Source organism: Rhinolophus sinicus, linkage group LG04 (assembly GCF_036562045.2).
Source record: "Rhinolophus sinicus isolate RSC01 linkage group LG04, ASM3656204v1, whole genome shotgun sequence".
In the NCBI taxonomy this organism is placed as follows: Eukaryota; Metazoa; Chordata; class Mammalia; order Chiroptera; family Rhinolophidae; genus Rhinolophus; species Rhinolophus sinicus.
Genome location: NC_133754.1, coordinates 172,853,500 through 172,872,816, shown reverse-complemented (window position 1 = coordinate 172,872,816; position 19,317 = coordinate 172,853,500). Strand labels below are relative to the sequence as shown.

The following is a 19,317-nucleotide window of genomic DNA, read 5'->3' as shown; positions in this document are numbered from 1 at the left end:
GTTAACGTCCTTGATAGGTTCTTGGAACTGCGACTTTCAGTGAAAGGATGCATAATAAAACCAGTGTTACCACAGACTAGTTGATATAAACAAGAGTTCCCATGGCATATTTCTGGTCACAAAAATATCACCAAACTTCCAAATAAAGACCTGTAACACTTATAATATCAAACATTGAAATAAATGTGAGCTATATATACATTTAAGAAAAATGAATAAAATCAAGTAAGATAATTCTTTTCAAGCCACTTATTCTGGCAACTCAGGGCGCCAGGCAGGAACCCATCTTGGACAGACACCCTTCCATCACAAGGCCACTCACACCCACATTCACACTCACTCAGACTCAATGGAACACGCCCATTCGCCTCAGGTTCACGCTTTGGGATGTGGGAGGAAACTGGAGTACCTGGAGAAAACCCCGCGGACATGGAGAATATGCACACTTCACACAGACAGTGGCCCCAGCGGGAATCAATTTTTTTTATTCTCATCAACATTATAATAGAATGATGTTGAAGGAAATGACATTATTTGAGGACCTGTTGTATTATTTTTTTTCCTATGTATACCTACCTATGATAAAGTTTAATTTGTAAATTAGGTGCAGTAAGTGATTAACAAAAATAACGAATAATAAAATAGAACAATTATAATAATGTACTATAATAAAAGTTTTCTGAATGTGGTCTCTCTCTCAAAATGTCTTACTGTGCTGTACCCCCCCCCCCCTTCTTCTAACGATGTGAGATGATAAAATGGCACTGTGACCATAACTTTTGCAGTTTGAGGTGCGACAGCAAAACCAGTATGAATTTATTGTTACTTCTTCACAATTTCACAAATAAAATGTTAATTTTACTGTAGATGTTAGCAACCTCAGCATGATATTTTCTTTCCAAGAACTTTCACCTTTTCACATAATGGAAGCACTGTACTCCTTCTGTATGGCGTCATGAACTGCCAGCATCCCCACTCCTGCACTTCCAGGCCATTATGAAGTAAAATAAGGGTGACTTGAACACAAGCATTGCGATACTACAACAGTCAACCTCACAACTAACATGGCTGCTACGTGACTAACCGGTGGCAAGTATCTATAGTGTGGAGACGCTGGACAAAGGGATGATTCACATCCCAGGTGAGATGGAGCAGGATGTGCAAGACTTCATCATACTACTCAGAACGCACACAATTGAAAACGTAGGGATTATTTCTAGAATTTTCCACTTAATATTTTAGGACCAAGGTTGACTGCAGATAACTGATACCACGGATAAGGGGGACGACTGTGCATCGTTCCTTCTCTTTCAGAAAGACCTGAGAGACACATTCATTATTCAGTATGTCAAAGTCACAGACAGAGAAGTTTTCTGTAATTCTTATATGTAAAGGTGACTACAAGTTGAGCTGACGGAGTGAATCAGGCTCCCTTTCCCACTTATTTTGTGTCCCATCTCCAGCAACTTGATTAAAAAAAATAATAATAATAATAATGATAATAATAATTAGACGTTCTCTGAAGTAAACCTACTGAGATCTGGATAATTGCTGGAAGAAGGGGTATTTTCCAGTGACAGAGGAGCCAAAGACGCTGTTGTTCGTTATGGAAAATTCCAAGAACTTGTGTGTGATATTTTGAATCAAGCAAACCCAAGTTCTGCGTGGCTGAACTCTATCATTCAGTGGTTGGGAAACTTATGATCATGACTATGCCTCAGTTTCTACATCTGTAAGTGGAGATAATAGCTACCTGGGAGGATTACTAAAAGAATCAACTATGATAAATTCACAAGCTCTTGGTCAATTCTAAATTACCAATAAACATAAATTATAGTTAACTGACAGAGGAGTCAGACTTTGATTTGCATATTTATTATCTTTACAAAAGACATAATTCTAGTTTTCACTTGGGATATAGATTATACTAAAAATAATATAAACTTTGTTTAAATGTCTTAGCTCTTACAGGGCATTGAGGACATTTTTGTGCATGGAAAATTTCACTCGTCTGGAATGAAGAGAAGCATAGGGATTTGAGTTTATTCTAATTTTGTTCCACTGTGTTTTCTAGAACTTGAAATGGGGAGGGGAGTTGTGTTGATTAAACACACACACACACACACACACAATTCCATCCTTCATCTTTATATAGTTGTCATATTTCTCCTAAACAGGAAGAGCAAACAACCAAAGAAAACTATATACCTTGGTTGCAAAGCAAGGGCACTCATACCAATTTCATATAGTTGTTTTGAGGAACAAATGAGCTAGATTTATGTGACTGGAGCTTTCCAAATAGTCACATTATACACAAATGTGCATATCTTGGATGCAGCTGTGGGGTATGAAGTATCATCAGGGCTCTGATGTCAAAAGCCCTGAGTTCGAGTTCAGCCCTTGCTTCTCTGCCTAGTTTTTCTTGTGTGACCTAGGACCTACCTTTTAAATTCTCAGTTTCGGTCTCCTTGGGAATAAACTGTGATACCCCCACCTGCCCCCCAGGGCTGTCATGAGGAGGAGGCCAGATGATAGATATGATCTTGCTCTGCAACTGGCAGCATGTTCTGCAAACATACGGCATAAAGAGTGGGTTCTACTCTAATTACAAGAAAAGCACCAGGGCCCTAATAGTAGGTGGGGAATTACTCCCCTTTCACTGAAGCCTTGAAGCGCCAACAACGGGACTCAGCCACCAAAGGCACAGAGGCAGAACTCATTACTACTCAGCATTCACACTCTGTCTCCAAAGCACAGCATTTCTTAGCCTAATGCTCTCATAAGTGCAATCAGCAACACAGAAGAAACAAGTATTTGCTGCATAGATGAGTTCCTTTGCAAGAGGAATCCAGCATGTTGTTTCACCTGGGGTTGGGCACAAACACCATTCTCTCCCTGAGTCTCAGCTGTGTCAATTCGCACAAAAGAAAGGGATTAATGAAGCAAAATCTCTGCTCTGAGTAGTCAGCCATCCCTGGCTGAAAAGAGGAAAGGAGGCAAACAAAAGGAAGGATGTAACTAGCTTTGCCTCTGGGAATGCAATCCGCTTTGATATTCATACGGGTGACATGGCATCGGCAATAAATGCAGACACCCATTTAATGAAATATTAAGAACAGAATAAGAACATCCAGGAACTTGACACTACAAATGATGTTCTAAGAACCCTGTCTGTTCTATGTGCTATTTTCTGTCCCATCCATGGAAAAGTACTTTAAACCTCTTGCCTTTTGTTTCTGTGTTTACCTACACTTGACAGCTTTGTTTTGCAGAATGAACTCTTCAGAGACATAGGCCGTGTCTTCTTCATCTCTTTATTTCCCTGCTTAGCACAGGAATGGGCACAAAGAAGTGGCATGTGAGACTCACCTAGGGGCCCATGCATGTCTGGTCACCACTCTTCAGAAAGGACACTGGACTAGTTGAGTAGTTGGAGACCTAGACACCATGTCATATGAGGAACTAGTGAAAGAATAGAAAGAGCTCTACACTAGGAGAATGGAAGGCGGGGTGGGCATCACAGGCTGCCTGACAGCTGGTCAGCCAAAGCCTTTATAAGGACTGAGAGACCAAACCTTGAGAGCACAAGAAGGAAGGACTGTGCACCCACACCTGGCAATGTCTTCATACCTCTCTCCAATACTGACAGTTCTACGTCGTGTGGGGATTTTCACCTGCAAGGATTTAAACCTTTTGCATCAGAAAATCTGATCGACTCTTGAACATCACTCCAAGAAACGCGGGGTCCTGAGTGAGGTCATTTGACTTATATGAGCATGAAAATACAAAACAGTAACAAAGCTTTGTCTGGGCACATGATTTGTTTTTTCCCTTTTTTGTACTGAGAATCACTGATTTTCCCTCTGATGGGAGAGAATTTTTCTAAAACAGCATGATGGCATGTCGTTTTCCCTGAAGTCCCAACCCCATAGCTTTCCAAAGAATACACATTCCAGATTCAGTCATCAGGGATCCCTCATTGGACAGCCAATGTTTTGATATAACGCAACCCAGACAGAAGCAGTGGGGAAGCAGTTTCAAATGCTAATAAGCTTCATGAGAGGAGGATGTGAGACGGTCTAGAACCATAGGGTGTTAGGCTTTGAGGGAATTTTAGACATGGGGAACTTCAGGTCTAAAGAAAAGTGACTTTCCCAAGGTGACTCAGAGAGCGATAAAGCTGGGACAAGTGGTAATCCCTGTGTGCTGTAGCAGCAGAGAGATGTCAGAAGGTACATCCTGAAAATGGAACTCTGCCATTGGGCTTCAAGGGTCTCTTTGCTCCCCCAAGATTCAGAAATACAACTTTTGAGCTTGAGTTTTGTAGAGGCACTAGAGAGGAGGAAAGGGTAAGGAGAAAGGCACTCCAAACACCCCTGCTCAATGTCCAGTTTCCTAAAATCAATGATTGAGTTAACAGTAAACCTGTAAGAGTAGGGCAGTGCCCTTCGTGTCCCTTTGTCACCTCCTCAGTACCAAACACAAGGCTCGGCCCCTAGTAGGTACACAGCCCATTCCCTGGACCTGGTAGTGTCTCAATAATTATTTGTTAACAGAGAAAATGGTAAGTAAAGGGGAAATTAATTTTTGCCCCATTAAATTCTAGAACTAGTCTAAAGATGAAAAAAACTGAAGGGGAAGGAAGGAACCTAGCATATGTTAGGAACCATAAATCCATACCCTCTAAACTGACCCCAGGATCGTCTATGTGGCAAGCAAAGTTGGTACAATCTCTGCCTTCATGGGGTTTGCATTCTAGTTTCTTATACCCACTTCAATAAAGGCAATGATTCTTTAAAATCCACATTGATGTATTTCACACTTTGCTAAACTGAGGGACAAGTTCCATTACCTGGGTACCTAATAGCGGGTATTTTCCTGCCTGATTAGTAGCCGGGAGATTTATGTTCTAGACCGTGACTCCCTAGGCAGGTTATACCTGTCTCTGAGCCTCAGTGTCACCATCTGTAAAATGAGCAGATTGGGATAGATGTCCTCTGAAGTCCCAGGTGTGGAACACCGGGGCCTCACCTGGGAGCAGGAAGGAGGTTTGTGGTATTTCACTTTAATCTGCAATGCCACCTTGTGGTTATCAACAAGGACCGCACTAGGGCCAGTCAGGAGGCTGTGTGTTGGCCTGTAACACAGCAGCCAGGTCAGAAGAGAAGGGAGGGGCGTGTGTGCCTATCCTTTCCTCCCCACCGAGGCTGGGCCAGGGAATGGACGCAGGAGCTCCCCTTCAAGTCCACATCTCATAGCCCTTGGAAGCCTCATGCTGCTTAGAAACACCAGGAGTGTCGGCTCGTAACAGAGTTGGGGGCTGCCTGGAGGCTTGGAAAATGTCTCCGTCCCTCTCACTCCACACTTGCATGTCCTTCCTTAAGTCGGCTGGACAATGACCAATGGAAGGAGGCCGGAGCAAGGCCATGGAGACAGAGATAGAAAGAAGACGAGCCGGGTTTCCAGGCCAAACTCCCCTCACTCAGGCTGCGGGAAAAGTATGTCATTGTTACCAGGGTCCAGGAAAACTGAAAAATGTCAAGCTTCTGATACCATTTATTTCATCTTAAACTGCGTTCCTTTTCTCATGAATGCATCATCAGAAAGGAATTTGCATATCCTGGGGGGCCACAGCCCCGGTCCCTGGTCTTAGTTACACACCAGCCAGCCCTAAAGCTGTGATTCCTTGTCCCAGACATCAAGCTGCAGGTTCGAATTTACTGTGTATGGGGCGCTCACTGGGATGACCTTAAGTGCATATGCACTCTGATGGCTTGCAGGAAGAGAGAGAGCCAATTTGAAACGATCTCGTTCTTAAAAAACATCAGCAACTCTGAAAGTTCCTTGTTTTGGGTTGGGAAGCAACATGGCACAACAAAACAGCAATGCTGATGGCAAAAGCATCAGCTAAGGAACCCTCACTCTGTACTTGGCACTGAGCTAAAATTGAATATGCATTATTTTATTTAATCCCCATGACAATACTCTCAGGTAAATAGCTTTAATTATTCTAAATTTTTCTAATTTTATAGTACATATATCTATAAAAAAAAAAAAAAAAAAGGCTTAAAGAAAAAGTAACTTGCCCACAGTCTCCCAGCTAAGACATGGTGTCACTGGGATTTGTACCTCCTCTAACTCCCAGTCTCATGCTCTGACGAACACTGAAAAAAGCATGAGCCATGGAATACAAAAACTTCTGTTCTGGTTCTCACTCTGTCACCTTGAAAGCTTGGACCAATAACTCAGCGTTGCCAGCCTCTGGTTTCCTGAGATCTAGCAAGGAGGTGATAACAAAATCAGACTAAAAGCAAAACGCTGGATCACATCCTGCTGTCAAGTTCCTTCGAAAATCTCGGACTGTGTTTTGTGGTACACTGGTGGGATTGAAGCCGAGGTGTGTATACCAGCACCCGAGAACGGAATTCAGGTCACCAGTTTGTTTTGTTGGCTACCAAATGTGTTAAAAATTTGAATGGAAAAGATTGACCCTCCCTCTTCTCCTGGTTCCCATCTCTCCATACCTGATTATGGCAGGTTAGTTGCTTGCCTGAACATGGTGGTCATGAGACACTGACCTTGATTTAAGCCAAATCCAAGCTTTCATAGATTCGTACCCAGAGTTCCGGCCATGGTGGTGGCTAACCTCATTGCCAAGCTGCCTCTAGTATGGATTATTATCATCATCATCACCATCACCATCACCATCACCATCATCATCATCATCATCATCATCATCATCACCATCATCACCATCATCACCATCATCACCATCATCACCATCATCACCACCATCACCACCATCACCACCATCGTCATCACCATCATCACCATCATCACCATCATCATCACCATCATCATCACCATCATCATCACCATCATCACCATCATCATCACCATCATCATCATCACCATCATCATCACCATCATCATCACCATCATCATCACCACCATTATTAAAGCATTGGTATCTCTCAAACTTTGTTTTCTGCTCTGGGTATATTACGTAACTCAGGCGAAGATTATAATTGTAGAAAATATTCTGCCCTAGATTTCAGAAGACCTGGATTCTACTGTAAGGTGTATGATTCTGGGCAAATTTAAGAATTTCTCTGAGCTTCAACGTCCCCATTCACAGGTTTAAAGTGAACCTTGTAACTTTCTGTATCCCTGAAAAAATGGATCCTCCCATTCTGATGGGTTAAGCAGTAGTTTTCTATTCTGGCTGCACATTTGTGTTGTATTTTTAAATACCTATGTTCCACATATAGGTATCTATATTTTTTAAAAGCTCCCTAGGAGATTCTAATGCACAGCCAAAAATGAGAGCCATTGCACTAAAGGATGAATTTTGCAATCAATTACCTTTCTTATAAAGAACATGGAGAGGTTAAAAAACTGCCCAAAGGTTTTTTTGTTGTTGTTGTTTTTTAATTAAGTCATATGTTCAAAATTAAACCTAGGACTAACTCCAAGCCCAGGTTCTTTTCTATTATACTCACCGTTGCATAACACTTAAAGAACCAAATCCATTTTTCCCTAGAACAAATGTTTAAAATACCTTTTTAAATGCTCAACAATTTTTTTTAAATGTGTAGCTTGTAAAAATAGTTATGTTATGGCTTTTTCTGAGTTCTCTAGTTTCTGGCAAAAATATAGTTGATATTCTCTAGGTAAGTCTTTTTAATCCATTGGTCCTCGGGACCTTATTTCCATTGTGCTAGAGACATTCCTCAAAGTGAAGAGAGACGCTAAAACTAGACGGGAAGAGTGAAGAAAAAGCTTGCCGAATCCCAACAGTTAGCTGATTCTTATATGCAAACTGAAAAATCAAGCTGCACTTTTTAGATTTTCTAATTAGTTAAAAAGCCTGGATTATCATCATCCAAGGATAGAGAAATGGCTGGGAAGTCAGTTTCTGCCGACACCTGCAACTTTCAGCAACTCTACTCCCTGCTTCAGGCTCCAAATCCATCTGTCAAGTCACACTAGCACATTTGCAAATGTTATCTGGCTTCCCAAGGACTCTTTTATTCATCACATTTATTAAGTAATAGAAAATGAATTATAGTCATTAGAGAATATAAAAATTATTTTCGTTCGGGTGTCTGAATGAGTCTCTTTGGCCAGAACATGAAAAAGGAACCCTGGCTGACTTCTCTCTGTGCCCAACGACTGTGCCAGGAGGGAGAAAGTGTTGGGCAGCCCTTTCTAGAAGATTAGCTCAGCACTTAAGCTAATTAAGTTTTATTCCTTCAGATCTATTTGCTGAGTGTCAACCATATGCCTGGCTCTGTGCTAGGAGAGTATGACTTTACAACAGGTATTTGATTGGCTTGAGCTTCTTTTTCCCCATCTCAAGATGGGTACAACAATGTCTATATCACAATGCGAAAAATGACAGAAGAAATCTTAAAGTTCTGTCAAACAGAAAACAACATTGGCAAAGTTTTGTTTTCTTCTTTTTACCTTTTATTTTCTTGCATTTAAGATGAGGTAATTCTTATGCAATGGACAATGGTCTGTCTGATGCAACTTAAGGTTCTTAACTCACTTGCCAGGGTTCCTCAAATTTCCCTCATGCCATTTTGATTGATGTGTTGTTCTATTTCCCTGATAAAGGCGATTAAACTGCTGTTTATTGACCCAGTCCCTCAGAATCTTGGCCTCCTCTCTTCATCTCTTTATGTTAATTCTCAGTACAACCTTAATGAACTTTAGGGACATAAATCTTTCCAAGGAAGTGATTTATATTCCCATGGAATTACAGATCTTAGACATGGATGACTGTTGAGCGTGAACTAGTCTGATGTTCCTCGTCTGGAAGGAACTTGGACTATTGAGCTGGAGAAGAGGGTATCCAGAGTCCATTGGAATTATCTGCACATATTTCAAGTTTCAAAATGGAAGAGAGATCACACCTACTACCTGAGTGAGAGGAAGGAAGACATAGATGGCAGATTGCAATAATTAGCCCTAGGCCACACTGGGCTGCCTGGGAATTCATTGAGTCCTTCCTCTCTGCAAATACTTCAGGAATAGCTATATTAAATAACATTAGCTACGTGATATGCTGAGATGAATTGATTCAGTTGTAATTCATAGCATTCAAATCACAGGTGTGCTAGCTACCTTTGGTTTGTCCCTCTAGACATGCTTTCTACACTTCCCCACCCATCTCTGTGCCCCAGTTGTTTCATCTCCTTGGGCTCCTGGCCTTCTAGCTTCAGGCTAGATTCATCCAGTGGGAAACATTTTCAGAAGATTAGAGGGATGGAAGAGCATGAGGTCAGAACATTTATTCCACCTGCTCCTTGCCTACACGTGTTTCATGGGCTGGCTGTGTTTTCTGATGATGGGCACAGCTGCTCTCCAGCAGCCTTACCCTCCATGAGGGTATCTGTGTCTCCAGGGCCCCTTAAGCACTCTCTCCTCTCATCCTTTCAGTTGCAGGTGTGATGCAAGCACCTTGCTGGTACTACACTCAAAGGGATACACTAAAACGTGGGGTTTTTCTCCACCCCACCCTCACCTTTGTTAATAGTTCCTTTATCATATTCTCCTCAAATTTCACATTTTTCTTTCTACTGGGACTCTGACTGAGAAAGTGGTATAAAACTAAAACGTGAGACTATAGAATGTAGTAGTTCTCCTTATTCACAGAGGATACATGCTAAGACCCCCAGTAGATGTCTAAAACCACAGATAGTACTGAATCCTGTATATACCCCGAGTATGATTTTTCCTATGATAACGTTCAATATATAAATTTGGCACAGTATGAGATTAACAACAACAATAAAATAATTATAACAATATACTGCAATAAAAGTTATGTGAATGTTCTCTCTCAATATCTTATTGTATTGTACTCACCCTTCTTCTTCTTGTGATGTGAGATGATAAGATGCCAAACCTATTCCTGAATCTGTGTGCCATCCCTTACTTGCAGTAAGTGGCTTGGTGTCCTTCCTTTCAGAGGACCCCTTGCTGAAGTCTCTGTATAGGCTCAGTGCTTTCTAGCACAACCCGTCGCCGTCAGTCAGAACCCGTTTTCAGTTCATGTCTTCTTTCCACAAATTTAATGTCTCTTCCATCTTAACTAAGCGCTTATCACCCACTGTGGCTGTAACTTTTGCAGTTTGAAGTGCGATAGCAAAACTAGCAGGAATTTCTTTCTCCTTCACAATTTCGTGGACAGAAGATTCATTCGTACCGTAGATCTCAGCAACCTCACAATACAATGTCTTTCTTTCCTTTATTAACTCGAGAACTTTCACCTTTTCATTTGAAGGAAGCACCGTAGGGCTTCTCTTTGGCATCTCCAAACTGCCAGCGTCCCTGCTCTTGCATTTGGGGACCACTGTGAAGTAAAATGAGGGTGACCTGAACACGAGCACTGCTGCGGTATCTCCACCGTGGACTGGATCACCAACACGGCCGCTGCTTGACTAAGGGGCGGGGAGCGTGCGGCGCAAAGAAGCTGGGGAAACGCATGATTCACGGTCCTCGTTGGATGGGGAGGAATGCGCGAGATTTCATCACGCTGCTCAGAACGGCGCACAATTTAAAACGTATATTGTTTATTTCTAGAATTCTCCATTTAATATTTTCAGACAGAGGTTTACCATGAGTAACTAAAACTACGAAAAGAGGAACCACAGAGAAGTGGGGTGGGAGGACTACTGTATGAGCACTAAGACCTCAGAAGATTTTCCTTTTCTTTATAGTGTTTTCCCTGGAACCAACAGATTATAGGTGAGACCTAGAAAGTGAAGTGACCTAGGAAGTGAACGGCAAGGCCAGGATCAAGAATTTATACTTCCTGCCTTGACATCAGATACGTCACACATTTTCCCTGTTGCATCTCTGAATAGTAAAGAGTTGGTTGAAAAAATAATCCATGTCTAACTTGGCAAACACTATTAATGCCAGGTCATGACAGTGAACACCCTCTGTGACAAATCATGTCAGCAGCACGCACCCTCGATGTGAGGTGATGAGAATGGAACATCACCTCTGAGGTTTTCCTTCCCCAAACACCAAACCCCAATCTAACCATGAGAAAAACATCAGGCAAACCCACACTGAGGGACATTCTATAAAATGCCTGACTAATATTCCTCAAAACTGTCAAAGTCATCAAAAACAAGGACGGTCTGAGAAGTGCCACATATAAAGAGACATGCCAGCTGAACATGATGTGTTTCCCTGGGTGGGATACCGGAACAGGAAAAATATATTAAGGAAAACTGGTGAAACCCAAATAAAATGTGGCATTTAATTAATAATAATGTACCAATGTTAGATCCTTTGTTGTGACAAATTTATCACAGTGATGAAAGATGTTAATAATAGGAGAAAATAGGTAAGGGATATAAAGGGGTCCTTTGTACTATCTTTGAAGTTTTACAAAAATCTAAAACTATTCTAAAACTCACTTTAAAGGTGTCTTAATTAATTATTATTTTTTATTTTTTTATTTTTTAAGTAAGCTACTACCATCCTCTGACATAGAATCTGAACTGTCTGAACCATCTCCCTGGACCCATCACCTAATCAATAAAAAGCTATGCAGGAAAAATACAAGCCAAATTCAAGGTTTAAACATAAAAAAATGTTTTAGAGCACAAATTCTTTAAAAATTATATTTTAGAAACCTTCATGAAACACAAAAGAGCATAAAAAGACTTTCTAAAGCGTAGACCACAGATCTAAAATCATGTCGCATGTAATCAATTTTCATTATTTGGCAGTGGTATTGTTTATTTTTTAAACTGAAAGTAGAGAATTGGGGTGGGGGAATAGCAGAAAAATGAAACAGTTAAACACATATTACAGATATGGCTGTACTTCAGCCTACAAAGCCCAAATATATTTATCCGTATTTTGAATTCAAAGAATTTTGGATTTGTATTTTTTTAAAACTACAGTCTATCAACTCTAATCTTCTGGTGGCTGAAAGAAAAAAAAAATGTGTATTTTTGAAAGAAGATATGAAATATCCTATAGAAAATCACATTTTGTGAATTAAATCGAGGGATTAAGTTTTCATTAAGTTGCAACTGGGATTTAAAAAATAAAGAGAGAGAATATGTTTGGGCAAATGCATTTGGAGTTTTATTGAATCTGAAATGAAACAAATCCCAAATTCTTCAGAATGTAGACACAGACCTAAAACTAGATTGTTTTCCCTTATTGCCTATGAACATGGGAAGGTCTAAAAGCCTATATAGTTCACCTGGTCGTTGGGGCAGGGATGGAGAGTTCTATAAATCCAAAGGCACAGAAGAATGGGAAGAGGGCAGGGAGCGAAATTTTAAAAGAGGGAGGAAGGGACTGGAAAGGAGCAGAGAGAAAGAGAATAAAAACTGTAATACCTGACTGGGCAATATGTTATTCCGGTACTTTATGAGTACCTGTCATCTGTCTCCAAGGTTTTGATAAAGGCTGGAGGCATATTCATTATGGTGGCCATATGATAAGGTTGGATACTTGAGAGTTAAAAGCAGTACTACTAATAATTACATTAGGACACAGATGTAAACCAAGACTTTCTGGGGCAAAGCAAGATATATAAAGTAGTCCCCCTTGCCTGCGTTTTGCTCTCTGGTTTTGCTCTCTGCAGTTTCAGTTACCCACAGTCCAAAAATATTAAATGGAAAATTCCAGGAGTAAACAATTCATAAGTTTTAAATGGTGCACCATGCTGAGCAGTGTGATGAAATCTCGCGAGTCTTGCTCAGTCTCGCCCGGGACGTGACCCACCCCTTTGTTTAGCGTCTTCCTGGCGTATACGTTTCCAACTGTTAGTTACTGAGTATTCGTCTTGGTTGTCAGATGGACTGTCGTGATGCCGCAGTGCTTGTGTCAAGTCACCCTTATTTCACGTCACAGTGGCCCTCACAGTGCAAGGGCAGTGAGGCTGGCAGTTTGGAGATTCCACAGAAGCCCTAAAGTGCTTCCTTTCAGTGAAACTGTGAAAGTTCTCGAGTTAATAAGGATAGGAAAAAAAATCATATTCTACGGTGAGAATCAAGCTTCTGTTCTCGAAATTGTGAAGAAGGAAAAAGGAAGCCATGCTAGTTTTGATGTCGCACCCCAAACTGCAGACTTGACGCCACAGGGACGTTTTATCATCCCCTCATTACAAGAAGGGTGAGTACAGTACAAAAAGGTATTTTGACAGTGAGAAAGAGAGACCACATTCACATATCTTTTATTACAATGCATTGCTACAATTGTTCTATTTTATTAGTTGTTATTATTAATCCCTTACTATACCTACTTTATAAAGCAAACTTTATCATAAGTATGTATAGGAAAACACATAGTACAGCAGGTCCTCAAATAATGTTCCATTCAACGTTTTTTCATTATAATTTTGATAAGAAAAATATATGTGTGTATATCTATACACACACACACACACACACACACACACACACTGGGGGTGCCAAAATGTGTATTCAAGTGGACACTTTGGTCAACGTTGCTCAAGCAGTAGTTCACCGTAATCAGAAGTATCTGAGCACTGATGGTAACCACTTTGAGCACCTCTTGCAATTGCAGAAGTCAAACGGGACTTGTATTCATTTTTTGTTATCCATATATGTTGAGTATTACAATTTTAATATAGTTTTCCTGTCTTAAAATGTGTATCCATTTTTTTGGCACCCTGTGCATTTCGATTTCCATCCAGCGCCACTGTCTGTGTGGAGTCGGCTAGTTCTCCCCACGCCCATGTGGATTTTCTCAGGGTACTTGGTTTCCTGTCACATCCCAAATATATGCACCTGAGGGGAATGGGCGTGTGTCCATTATCCCAGTCTGAGTGAGTGTAGATGTTGCTGTGAGTGGCTCTGCGATGAAAGGGCATCCTGTAAAGGATGGGTTTCCACTTCACACGGGGGCAGCTCCAGCCACCTGTGACCAAAACCCTGAACTGGAATCAGCAGGTTGGAAAATAATTATCTCACTTGTTTTTGTTTATCTTTCTGAAATGTATGTATAGCTCACATTTATTTCAATGTTTAATATTAGAAGTGTTTCGGATCTTTATTTAGAAGTTGAGTGAGGTTTTTGTGACCAGGAAAATATCGTAGAAACTTAACCCTTGTTTATATCAATTAGTCTATGCTAACATTGGTTTCATTATAAGTTGTTTTGCTTAAAGTTGCATTTTACAAGAGCCTATGGACGACATGAAACGAGGACTTACTGTATGTATAGGGTTCGGTGCCCTCCATGGTTTCAGGAATCCACAGGGCATCTTGGGGCATATCCCCCACAGGTAAGTGGGAACTACTGGAGTCACTCTAGTTATAAGAGAAAACATGCTAATATCCCTCATAGTGTGAAATAAAAGAATGACGTTAAGTTTATAAACCACCATTTTCTTACACCCATCACAGCAACACCCTAGTGGTTATCAGAAAACTTTTTTTTTTTTTTTTTTTTTGTATGGTTCAATGCGTTTGGCAGCTCATCCCTGCTCTTGATGTAAACTTGGATGATTTGTGCCATCGCGGGTATGTCTCATATATGGTGCAGCATCTGGGCAAGCCACTTTGCTTTGATGAGTCTCAGTTTTTTCTTGTATAAAATGGGCAGATAAATTGCACCCTCTCAGGGTGGCTCTGAGGACTAGAAACGATGTTTATAAAGCTGTTAGCATGGTGTTAGGAGCCTTCTAATTAATGACTGAGAGTTCCCAAGGTTTTGGCAAAGTTGTCACCAAAATCAATGTGTCCTTTTCCTTTAGTTACTCATTCATTTATTCATTAATTTAATGAGTACTTATTGAACACATACTGTGTTTCAGGGACGATGGTAGGTACTTGTGATGAAATGGTGAGTGGCACAGACAGTCTTCTTTTTGGAGCTCTCACTGTAGACTTTGATGCAGCGATCAGTTAGTTACTTACCTCATGGACTATGAAGGAAAATCTGAGATGAGAGCTATGAGACCTCCTGTCAGAGCAGCCTTCTTTAGGTGATGAGAGAACTCATCCTGAAGGAAGAGGAGACTAAATCCCGGTCTGAAAGATAGGAAGGACTTAGCTAGGTGAAGAGGGTGCAAAGAGAGAGGGATTTCCCTGTCTACAGAATCACTTGAACAAAACCACGGTATCTCTCATTCCACTTTTCAGGAGATTGTTGTCCTCTATATTCAGACTTCTCCTTTTGTGAACCAGTTATCTGGTGATTAGCCAATTCCACCTTAGTGGAAAGACGATTAAGTCATAGAGCTGTAGAATTTTAGAAATTAGGAATTTTATATTTCACAAAGGGCATTATACTAAGTGGACTTAATGTTCCTTTCAATCTTGGCAGATTAAAATGCAACGGACAAGACAATCATGTGATAGCTACTGCGTTTTGGGAATATGTGTCTAATAATAAAGTCTGGGATGGGGGTGATGGAGAGACTGGAGGTGGGGAGAATGGTTTGGAAGCTGCTGTGGGTATGAAGGGGAAAAGGTTACATATAGTATATGACATTGAAAAGGAGAATGGAACCATAAGCAGAAATATCTCAGATGAAGACTTAACAAGCAGGTCTTGGGGATTAGTTAGTTGTCAAGATGAGTCCAAACCTCTGGATTTAGGATCCTGAAAGTATAGTGGCAAATAGTGGAGAGGAGGGTTTAAAAGAATGTGTTTGGGAAGAGAAAGATGAGTTTTCAATAAGCACTACACGCTCGTGGAACAAGCAAGCCTGTGACGATGTTTAGGTAGGTGGGAACTTGGAGGACACCGTGGTATGGACATTTCTAAACCTAAATCATGATTCCTTCAGTGACTAGTACATTCTTGCTGGGTTTCCACATAAGAGTCAGCTTGCTTTCCTGAAGGGGCTTGCTTTACTCAGTTCTGTTGTAATGCACCAAGGTAGCTTGGTGCTCTGACACTAGCAAATCTAGGCTAACCCCAATCTATGCTACCTATTGCCCAGTGATCTTGAGCAGGTTATTCTTTAGCCTCATTGTAAAGCAGAGATATTACTTACTTCATAGATTTTATTTTGTTTTTTTGAGCATTTAATGAGATAACACAATGTAAAATGCCTGAAAAGAATCCCTGGCATATGGAAGTTACCTAACTACACCAGCAATTGCCATTTAATAATTTGTAGAGAACATTGCAGTTTTCAAAAAATCTGTCCCATATTCTGTATGCATCACTTAATCTTCACTATAAAATGGATATTTAGACTATTTTACAGATGGGAAACACGAGGCTCAAGTAATCAATAACTTTCACAGCTTTTAAATGATTGACACCTATAATTCCAAATCTTTTTTCCACTATGCCATCCAGCCTCCCCCAGATCAGGGGCATGGGAGCTGAGAATCTTCTAGAATGCCACCATATTATTATATACATATGTTTTTTCTCTGGGAGCTATATACAGTAGTTTTAATTTTTAACATTTATCAAATAATTTACATTATTTGTCAATAATATAAACCCAAATTTAACAATCTTTCCCCTTATGGTTTGCATTTTTGTGACTTTAACAGGTTCATTGAGGTATAATTTACATACCATAAAATTCACTTATTTTTTTTAAATTAAATGATTATTAGTAAATTACTGGAATTGTGCAAATCCAGATTTAGAATATTTTAGTCGCTCCGGAAAAGAGCCCTTGTATTTGTCTCTGTAAGCTTATTTTTTCTGGACATTTTGTATAAATGGAATATACAATATGTGGTCTTTCATGTCTGGCTTTCTTCACGTAGTGTAACGTTTTTGAGGTCATCCACTTGGTAGCAGTTGCAGTGGTTCATTCCCTTTTAGTGCTGAACAGTATTCCGTTATATGGATATATCATATTTTGTTTATCCATCCATCAGTTGGCAGAACTTTCCATTGTTCTCATGTTTGGGCTGTTATTAATAATGCTACTATGAATATTCACATACAAGTGTGTGTGACAATTTTTTTTTTTTATTTCCTTTGCATATATACCTCAGTAGAATTGCTGAGTCATATGGTAAGTTGCTGTTTAAGTTTTTAAACAACTGCCATGTTGTTTTCCTAAGTGACTGCACCACTTTACATTCCCAGCAATGTAGGAAGATTCCTATTTCTCCACATCCTCAGCCACACTTTGTATCGTCTGTCTTTTGATTATGGGCATAGTAGTGGATGTATAGTGGTATCTCATTGTGCTTTCCATTTTTATTTTCTGTTATTCATTAGGAAACACATCTTTTCATGTGTTTATTGGCAACTATTTCCTCCAGGTCTATAACTTGCATTTTTATTTTCATAATTTTTTTTTAGTAAAGTATTTTAATTTTGATGAAGTCAGATTTATTCTTTTCTTTTATGGATCATGCTTTTGATGTTATATCTAAGAATTTTTACTCAATCTAAGATAATGAAGATTTTCCCTTTAGGTTTTCTGCTAGAAGTTATATAGTTTTAACTTTATTTTTGGGTATATGATCTACTTCAAGTTATATTTTGTGATATGAGATAAAGGTTGAAATTCATCATTTCATGGTTAGAGTTTTACCTATTTTCTTTCTTTTTTCTTCGAGTCAGTTTAATTCTATTGTATTAGTCCTTTCAAGAATAAGATCATATCAATTGCCCCTTTATTTTCATTTTTCTTACACTTTGCTCTTATTTTTTTCTTCTTCATTTTTCTGTTTCTAATGTTTTTATTTAATGTGTATATCATTTACTTTTTCGGTTTTATTGAGGGGTAACTGAAAAATAGAAATTGTATAATTTAAGATCTACAACTTAATGTTTGATATATGTATACACTGTGAAATAATCACCACAATGAAGCTAATTAACATATATCAACACACATAATACTGTTTCCTCCCCGTCCAGGTAACTTAAGATCTAGCCACTTACCAATTTTGAGGTATGCAACAAAGTATTGTTAACCATAGTTACCATGTTGTACATTAGACCCCCACAACTTACTCATCTTGTAACTGGAAGTTTGTACCTTTTGACCAACATCTCCCCATTTCCCCGATGCCCCCAGGCACTGGCAACCGCCATTCTATTCTCTGCTTCTATAGGTTTGACCACTTAAGATTCCACATAAAAGTGAGATCAGACAGCATTTGTCTTTCTGTATCTAGCTTATTTCAACTGCTATACTGCCTTCCAGTTTCATCCATGTTATCGTGAAGGGCAAGAGTTCCACCTATCACATTAATCTTCTTTTCTTAATAAAGGTTATATATATTTTTTTCCCTAATCACTGCTTTAGTCATATCACACAAGATTTAATAATTCATGTTACCATTGTGGTTCAGATCCAAATATCTTAGTTTCTATTATGCATTCTTCACTGATAATTAATTTTAATCTCCCAAATATATAAGAACTTTGGTTATCCTTTTGTCACTGATTTTTATTTTGCTTGCAGTGTGGTCATATGGTCTTCTGATATCAAGTCTTCGGGATTTGCTTAGAACTCTTGCGTGGCCTAGTTTATAAAACATTCTTTAAGGACATTTCTTATGCTTATATATTCTTTTTACTTCTTTGCCTACCAGTTTCTGAGAGAAACAAATTAAAATCTTCACTATAATTATATCATTCTCCCCTTAAGATATGTTAATTATTACTTAATGCATTTTAAGGTTATAATGTTAAGGGAATCTTATCCTGGAGGATGATCATTTTATTGTTAATTAATGTGCTTTTCAATCTCTACATATGCTTTTTGTAATAAAGCTGTTTCTGTGTAAAACTAATTTTTTTTTTATCCAGCTTTCTTTTGGTTCTATGTGCCTTGAGTACCTCATTCTGTCTTTTTATTACTGTCATTTTTCTATTTATTTGTTTTACTTGAATCTCTTGTATATAACATTTAACTGTCATTTTTTAATCCAGTCTGAGAATTTCTGTCTTTAATCAGATGAAATTAGTATTGTTCCTTTAATGATGATTATTGACTTTTGAGTGCATTTCTATCATTCTATTCTGAGTTCTCTGTTAAATATGCTTTTCCTTTTTCTTTCTCTTTTTCTGCCTTTATTTGGATTAATAGAACTTGTTTATTCTCTTTTATTTTCTCTACCAGTTTTAAAGATATATATGTGTGTACATATACTATAGACATATAGTATATGTATGTGTATGTATATATGTACATATATGTATGTACATGCATTAGTATATATAACATTTCTATTTCTTAGTGTTTACTTTTAAAATGTTAAGATGCATGTATAACAACAAAGTCTAAGTTTTGTCAATATCTCTAAAGTCCCACCCAACAATTGAAAGAGTCTAAAATATTTTATCTTGTTCATATCACCACCCCAATCT

General features: G+C 39.1%; 1 long non-coding RNA gene across 1 annotated transcript in view; it reads left to right on the top strand.

The window, feature by feature from the left end:
• Positions 1-12,914: 12,914 nt before the first annotated feature.
• Positions 12,915-19,317, top strand: part of LOC141571361 (uncharacterized) — a 505,009-nt gene continuing 498,606 nt past the window's right edge. The window contains exon 1 of the long non-coding RNA XR_012496119.1: positions 12,915-13,158. This is a non-coding gene — a long non-coding RNA (uncharacterized LOC141571361). The remainder of the gene's footprint in view (positions 13,159-19,317) is intronic.